General features: G+C 48.6%; 1 protein-coding gene across 1 annotated transcript in view; it reads left to right on the top strand.

Moving 5' to 3' along the window:
* The first annotated feature begins 1,832 nt into the window (after window positions 1–1,832).
* The window catches only part of LOC139384600 (aggrecan core protein-like), a 37,956-nt gene continuing 31,642 nt past the window's right edge, over window positions 1,833–8,146 (top strand). Inside the window, exon 1 of the mRNA XM_071129424.1 lies at window positions 1,833–1,858. The gene's annotated coding sequence lies outside the window, so the exon portion shown is untranslated. The remainder of the gene's footprint in view (window positions 1,859–8,146) is intronic.

Genomic DNA, 8,146 nt, shown 5'->3' with positions numbered 1-8,146 from the left:
TGCTTTGGCAAAGTGGGTGGGGTTATATCCTTCCTGTTTGGCCCTGTCCGGGGGTGTCCTCGGATGGGGCCACAGTGTCTCCTGACCCCTCCTGTCTCAGCCTCCAGTATTTATGCTGCAGTAGTTTATGTGTCGGGGGGCTAGGGTCAGTTTGTTATAGCTGGAGTACTTCTCCTGTCCTATTCAGTGTCCTGCGTGAATCTAAGTGTGCGTTCTCTAATTCTCTCCTTCTCTCTTTCTTTCTCTCTCTCGGAGGACCTGAGCCCTAGGACCATGCCCCAGGACTACCTGACATGATGACTCCTTGCTGTCCCCAGTCCACCTGGCCATGATGCTGCTCCAGTTTCAACTGTTCTGCCTTATTATTATTCGACCATGCTGGTCATTTATGAACATTTGAACATCTTGGCCATGTTCTGTTATAATCTCCACCCGGCACATCCAGAAGAGGACTTGCCACCCCACATAGCCTGGTTCCTCTCTAGGTTTCTTCCTAGGTTTTAGCCTTTCTAGGGAGTTTTTCCTAGCCACCGTGCTTCTACACCTGCATTGCTTGCTGTTTGGGGTTTTAGGCTGGGTTTCTGTACAGCACTTTGAGATATCAGCTGATGTACGAAGGGCTATATAAATACATTTTGATTTGATTTGATTCGGTGGATAAATCTTCACTTAAACAAAATTCCATAACGTGTCATTTTTTGTAATTGCATGTGTTGCTATTTCCTGCCCCAGTGAGCATTCAGTGGTGCCACAGGAGGGAGTCTGGACCTGAAAGGGACTCTGTTTGACCCCCGTTTAGGGTTTTTCTACTCTTTTATCAGCACGTTGGGATCCATTTTGATACCCCTGTGAAACAAGATATGAGTAATGAGAAACAGCGAGAAAAAGGGAAGTGGGTGATTTAGTCACATTAGGCCGGAGTTTGACCTTTCACCTCATTTATGCTGAGAGGAATGACATAATAGAGAGAAGGGGACACAAGATACATGTTTCTGCTATACATAAGAGGCAACAGAGCTATAACTGTAGCACTATGTACAGTACACCACATACATAATCCATCATTGACTTCTGTAGCTGCCAAAATGAATTGGGTTCCCAGAAACATCATCCAACCATTCCAAGCAGTGCCCTTTTCCATGCACCCAAGAGATGACATAGTTTTTTTCTCCATTTTACAAACCCAGATGGTTTACTGAGAACAAATATGAATAGGCCTACTATGGTGACAATTCCTCATCATAAGGAGTCAGTTGACCAAAATATAATCAGTGGGTTGGTGCCCTCTAAACTAGGTTAATTCAGGTGGTTGCCTCTGAAGTTGATACCTTCAAGTCTTTGAAATGCTATGGCCAAAACAAATGGTATGGAAATATGACTAGGCCTATATGAATAAATCACAGAAATGTAACTTATGTCATTTGACCTATCTGGATCATTTGACTTGTGTCTGCCGTTACCTAATTTCACTGGGAACAAGAGTTTGGTGTCATGAGGTAGCAAGTTTGAATATGTTTTCTACATCCTCCCCTTCACTCACTACATCACCCCCCCCCCCCCCCCCCCCCCCCCCAGCTTCCAGGTTTGTTACAGCTAAACCTGCTCCGGGTGTGAAAGTGGATTCTTTTCGCTCTCCACACTCGCGCGGCCCATCGTCCTCTACCGCTCGTGGGCTGTCACTGGGATTTTAAACTGGTACACGCGACCATCAACGGGACAAGAAACATTTACGACAGAAAACTCACTGAGAATAAACGTTCCTCGAAGAAATAATAATTCCAGAATAATTTACCTTTTCTGCAGGTGCAGTTTTTATCTTTGAGCTGACGGATCGCGGAGAGAGTCTGCATTTCTACAGGTGAACAAAACGTAATTATTTGGTTCGGGGTTATCAAATTGCAAACTTAGCTTTGTGCTGTAGTGTATTGTCCACGAGCGCACATAATTAATCATCTTCACACTACCTAAAATGACGCGCAAGCCGTGCGTGCCGATAATGCAACCTCCTAACCAAGACTAATCTACACATTAGCTATCTGTAAAGATGCCGCCCTACTCCCTCCTCTATGTTAAATATAACACACATACATTCATTATTCATTTCGGTTGCCTATGAAGTTTGTTCTATAGAAAGTATTTGAATCTGATGTGTGCCACAGAATCTATTTGACTCTAGCCACAAAATTAAGGAAATTAGAAGGGGGGAGATTTTCGGTGTGCCAAAAGTACTATTATAACATAATAGTATTTTGGGGGGGTGCTTATATTTGTCCTGTTACACACAAATGTGTAATGGGAATGTGATTTTTTGCATATCCCAACCCCCCCTGAGACACCCTGAGCGAGTGGGGTCACAGCCAGGGATGCCATTGTACAGTACCCCTGGAGCAATTAAGGTTAAGTGCCTTGCTCAAGGGCACAGCAACAGATTTATATATTTTTCTCCTTGTCAGCTCTGTTATTTGAATCAGCAACCTTTCGGTTAGTGGCCCAACACGCTAACCTTGAGGCTACTGCCAACCCTAAATGTGATAGATAAATTAATCTAGTCCACTTCCCTCACCTCAGCCCCACCTAACAGTTAGCCTAGCTAGCGACCTCGTCAAGAGGTTTGGACCTCTTAGTGTAACTTTTAAGGTGTTGGGACTGACAGTCAGATTGACCTGTAGATGAGTCCCAGTCAGGGCTATTCACCACATTGGTGTCAGAAGTGGGATGGCACCTCGGTGCAGCCATCCAAAGCATGTCCCATCAGTATGGACACAAGGGACTTACAAGAGTGAAGCGTTGGTACACGCTTTCTGAAAGAAGGGGTATTCTGTATTGACCTAGTACATCACCTATCCTTTTTACATCAGCAGTTGTCAAAATTACAAAGTGCTTTACAGATACCCAGCCTAAAACCCCAATGAGCAAGCAATGCAGAGGCAGAAGCACAGTGGCTAGGAAAAAACTCCCTCGAAGGCAGTAACCTAGGAAGAAACCTAGAGAGGAACCAGGCTTTGAGGGGTGTCCACTGTCCAGTCCTCTTCTGGATGCCTAATGAGTGACTTTGTTCCAGGCATTCAGACCTCTTGGCATAATGATGAAGGTGTAGGACATAATACCATGCTGATAGTGTCTATGCCTTGTTCCTGTTCCACACTACTGAGCTGAACCGTGCTGAGCCAAGCCAGACTGTGCTATCCTGGTTAAACATCCATCATAGTTGCTGGGACCGTGCTTGGCAGAACAATGTGAAAACGTGCCATCACAGTACGGTTCAAGTCTCCATGATGGTGTGAAACAGATAACAGTGCAAAAGAGCCTATAATGGGATGAGTATAAGCTAACCTTGCCTGGTACCTGCAGATTTGCCTCCATGATGCCAAAGCTTGAACACTGTCATGAGTTTCACCAATGATGGACACTGCTGTGCCAATGCTCGTCAATGTCCAAGCAGTCATCATCGACACAAACGCCAAATGAATTGACAAAATGCTCTCTAATGTGGTTTCTGTTCGATTCTAATTTACAAAAGATGTGTCCCTCTCGCTTTCAAAATCCTATATTCACGATGAGAACTCTGATCCAATCAGTGTGTTAGTCAGCAGTAGCCATCACTTCCATTAGCTATGGACCCTAACTGCTGCCATCATGTCTTACACTGCTAGCTAACCTCTCTACCTGAATGTGAGCAGTGTTACCCTGCCACTGGTCTCTCAGTGGAATGGAAAAGTGTTTACATTGGGCCTAATGTTGTCAGAGCTCCTATAATACCAGCTTCAGGGGGAACAGACCGGGTCTTATGGGCCCCAGCCTCACCGGGAATAGACCGTACCACACCAGCTCAATGGAAACACTGTGGGGGTTAGCTGTTAGCACGGCGCTCAAATAACCTGGCGGCTAATGAACTGTCACTTTTTTTCTCCAAACAAAACGTTTTTAGTCCCTGTTCGCCTGAAAAGCCCTGGCCCTGCCAGGTTTGAACCTTGGTTCCAGGGTTGGCTATGTCTTTCCATGCACGTACCAGTTATTAACTCTTTGCTAGTGGTTGGTTTTTAGATGTCTGATTCTGTTAAAGTTTATGGGGTTTGACAGTATTGAAAACAGCCATTCTCTTCATATTGACCCTACTACACTGATTCAAGGAAGCCAGCAATATGTTAAACAATGATTTCATTGTTATGCAGCTCAAGTTTTTCTAGAATGATGGAGCTTATATGATGACCCTGCCTCTTTTTGCACGTACTGTATTAGATCATAGAGGCAGAATAGAGACAGTAGTTACCTAACTTAATGGGGGATGTTAGACAGGGTTTGAGACAGGGAGATAGTTGAGAAGGCTGAAAGGTTGAGGTGGACTAATGCATTGAACCCTCATCTCTAGGGTATGTGGTTTGGAGGTGTCAGTGATACCGCTAGATCAGCCTCTTGCACTACTGTCCCATAGTGTCTCTTAGAACTCCTCCGCACCACATGTATCATCATGTCACAGTAGAATTTGCAGGGACGTGCAGAATCCATGGGCTCTGCCAGAGTGGGATCCCTCTCTACCTCTCTACTGGACAAATCTTGGCTGTCCTCCTGGGAGGTTATCCCAGGACAGTGGTCTAATACTGGGATTTTTCCTGTCCTGCTGAGAGGTTATCCCAGGACACTGGTCCTGTACTGGGATTATTCCTGTCCTGCTGAGAGGTTATCTCAGGACACTGGTCCAATACTGGGATTCTTCCTGTCCTGCTGAGAGGTTATCCCAGGACACTGGTCCAGTACTGGGATTCTTCCTGTCCTGCTGAGAGGTTATCCCAGGACACTGGTCCAATACTGGGATTCTTCCTGTCCTGCTGAGAGGTTACTCCAGGACACTGGTCCAGTACTGGGATTCTTCCTGTCCTGCTGAGAGGTTATCCCAGGACACTGGTCCAGTACTGGGATTCTTCCTGTCCTGTTGAGAGGTTATCCCAGGACACTGGTCCAATATTGGGATTCTTCCTGTCCTGCTGAGAGGTTATCCCAGGACACTGGTCCAGTACTGGGATTCTTCCTGTCCTGCTGAGAGGTTATCCCAGGACACTGGTCCAGTACTGGGATTCTTCCTGTCCTGCTGAGAGGTTATCCCAGGACACTGGTCCAGTACTGGGATTCTTCCTGTCCTGCTGAGAGGTTACTCCAGGACACTGGTCCAGTACTGGGATTCTTCCTGTCCTGCTGAGAGGTTATCCCAGGACACTGGTCCAGTACTGGGATTCTTCCTGTCCTGCTGAGAGGTTATCCCAGGACACTGGTCCAATACTGGGATTCTTCCTGTCCTGCTGAGAGGTTACTCCAGGACACTGGTCCAGTACTGGGATTCTTCCTGTCCTGCTGAGAGGTTATCCCAGGACACTGGTCCAGTACTGGGATTCTTCCTGTCCTGCTGAGAGGTTACTCCAGGACACTGGTCCAGTACTGGGATTCTTCCTGTCCTGCTGAGAGGTTATCCCAGGACACTGGTCCAGTACTGGGATTCTTCCTGTCCTGCTGAGAGGTTATCCCAGGACACTGGTCCAGTACTGGGATTCTTCCTGTCCTGCTGAGAGGTTATCCCAGGACACTGGTCCAGTACTGGGATTCTTCCTGTCCTGCTGACTGGGATTCTTCCTGTCCTGCTGAGAGGTTATCCCAGGACACTGGTCCAGTACTGGGATTCTTCCTGTCCTGCTGAGAGGTTATCCCAGGACACTGGTCCAGTACTGGGATTCTTCCTGTCCTGCTGAGAGGTTATCCCAGGACACTGGTCCAATACTGGGATTCTTCCTGTCCTGCTGAGAGGTTATCCCAAGACACTGGTCCAGTACTGGGATTCTTCCTGTCCTGCTGAGAGGTTATCCCAGGACACTGGTCCAGTACTGGGATTCTTCCTGTCCTGCTGAGAGGTTACTCCAGGACACTGGTCCAGTACTGGGATTCTTCCTGTCCTGCTGAGAGGTTATCCCAGGACACTGGTCCAATACTGGGATTCTTCCTGTCCTGCTGAGAGGTTATCCCAGGACACTGGTCCAATACTGGGATTCTTCCTGTCCTGCTGAGAGGTTATCCCAGGACACTGGTCCAGTACTGGGATTCTTCCTGTCCTGCTGAGAGGTTATCCCAGGACACTGGTCCAATACTGGGATTCTTCCTGTCCTGCTGAGAGGTTATCCCAGGACACTGGTCCAGTACTGGGATTCTTCCTGTCCTGCTGAGAGGTTATCCCAGGACACTGGTCCAGTACTGGGATTCTTCCTGTCCTGCTGAGAGGTTATCCCAGGACACTGGTCCAATACTGGGATTCTTCCTGTCCTGCTGAGAGGTTATCCCAGGACACTGGTCCAGTACTGGGATTCTTCCTGTCCTGCTGAGAGGTTATCCCAGGACACTGGTCCAGTACTGGGATTCTTCCTGTCCTGCTGAGAGGTTATCCCAGGACACTGGTCCAGTACTGGGATTCTTCCTGTCCTGCTGAGAGGTTATCCCAGGACACTGGTCCAGTACTGGGATTCTTCCTGTCCTGCTGAGAGGTTATCCCAGGACACTGGTCCAGTACTGGGATTCTTCCTGTCCTGCTGAGAGGTTATCCCAGGACACTGGTCCAATACTGGGATTCTTCCTGTCCTGTTGAGAGGTTATCCCAGGACACTGGTCCAGTACTGGGATTCTTCCTGTCCTGCTGAGAGGTTATCCCAGGACACTGGTCCAGTACTGGGATTCTTCCTGTCCTGCTGAGAGGTTATCCCAGGACACTGGTCCAGTACTGGGATTCTTCCTGTCCTGCTGAGAGGTTATCCCAGGACACTGGTCCAGTACTGGGATTCTTCCTGTCCTGCTGAGAGGTTATCCCAGGACACTGGTCCAGTACTGGGATTCTTCCTGTCCTGCTGAGAGGTTACTCCAGGACACTGGTCCAGTACTGGGATTCTTCCTGTCCTGCTGAGAGGTTATCCCAGGACACTGGTCCAGTACTGGGATTCTTCCTGTCCTGCTGAGAGGTTATCCCAGGACACTGGTCCAGTACTGGGATTCTTCCTGTCCTGCTGAGAGGTTATCCCAGGACACTGGTCCAGTACTGGGATTCTTCCTGTCCTGCTGAGAGGTTATCCCAGGACACTGGTCCAGTACTGGGATTCTTCCTGTCCTGCTGAGAGGTTATCCCAGGACACTGGTCCAGTACTGGGATTCTTCCTGTCCTGCTGAGAGGTTATCCCAGGACACTGGTCCAGTACTGGGATTCTTCCTGTCCTGCTGAGAGGTTATCCCAGGACACTGGTCCAGTACTGGGATTCTTCCTGTCCTGCTGAGAGGTTATCCCAGGACACTGGTCCAGTACTGGGATTCTTCCTGTCCTGCTGAGAGGTTATCCCAGGACACTGGTCCAGTACTGGGATTCTTCCTGTCCTGCTGAGAGGTTATCCCAGGACACTGGTCCAGTACTGGGATTCTTCCTGTCCTGCTGAGAGGTTATCCCAGGACACTGGTCCAGTACTGGGATTCTTCCTGTCCTGCTGAGAGGTTATCCCAGGACACTGGTCCAGTACTGGGATTCTTCCTGTCCTGCTGAGAGGTTATCCCAGGACACTGGTCCAGTACTGGGATTCTTCCTGTCCTGCTGAGAGGCTATCCCAGGACACTGGTCCAATACTGGGATTCTTCCTGTCCTGTTGAGAGGTTATCCCAGGACACTGGTCCAGTACTGGGATTCTTCCTGTCCTGCTGAGAGGTTATCCCAGGACACTGGTCCAGTACTGGGATTCTTCCTGTCCTGCTGAGAGGTTATCCCAGGACACTGGTCCAGTACTGGGATTCTTCCTGTCCTGCTGAGAGGTTATCCCAGGACACTGGTCCAGTACTGGGATTCTTCCTGTCCTGCTGAGAGGTTATCCCAGGACACTGGTCCAGTACTGGGATTCTTCCTGTCCTGCTGAGAGGTTATCCCAGGACACTGGTCCAGTACTGGGATTCTTCCTGTCCTGCTGAGAGGTTATCCCAGGACACTGGTCCAGTACTGGGATTCTTCCTGTCCTGCTGAGAGGTTATCCCAGGACACTGGTCCAGTACTGGGATTCTTCCTGTCCTGCTGAGAGGTTATCCCAGGACACTGGTCCAGTACTGGGATTCTTCCTGTCCTGCTGAGAGGTTATCCCAGGAC

Source organism: Oncorhynchus clarkii, chromosome 26 (assembly GCF_045791955.1).
Source record: "Oncorhynchus clarkii lewisi isolate Uvic-CL-2024 chromosome 26, UVic_Ocla_1.0, whole genome shotgun sequence".
Lineage (NCBI taxonomy): Eukaryota > Metazoa > Chordata > Actinopteri > Salmoniformes > Salmonidae > Oncorhynchus > Oncorhynchus clarkii.
This window is presented reverse-complemented; position numbering and strand designations above follow the sequence as displayed.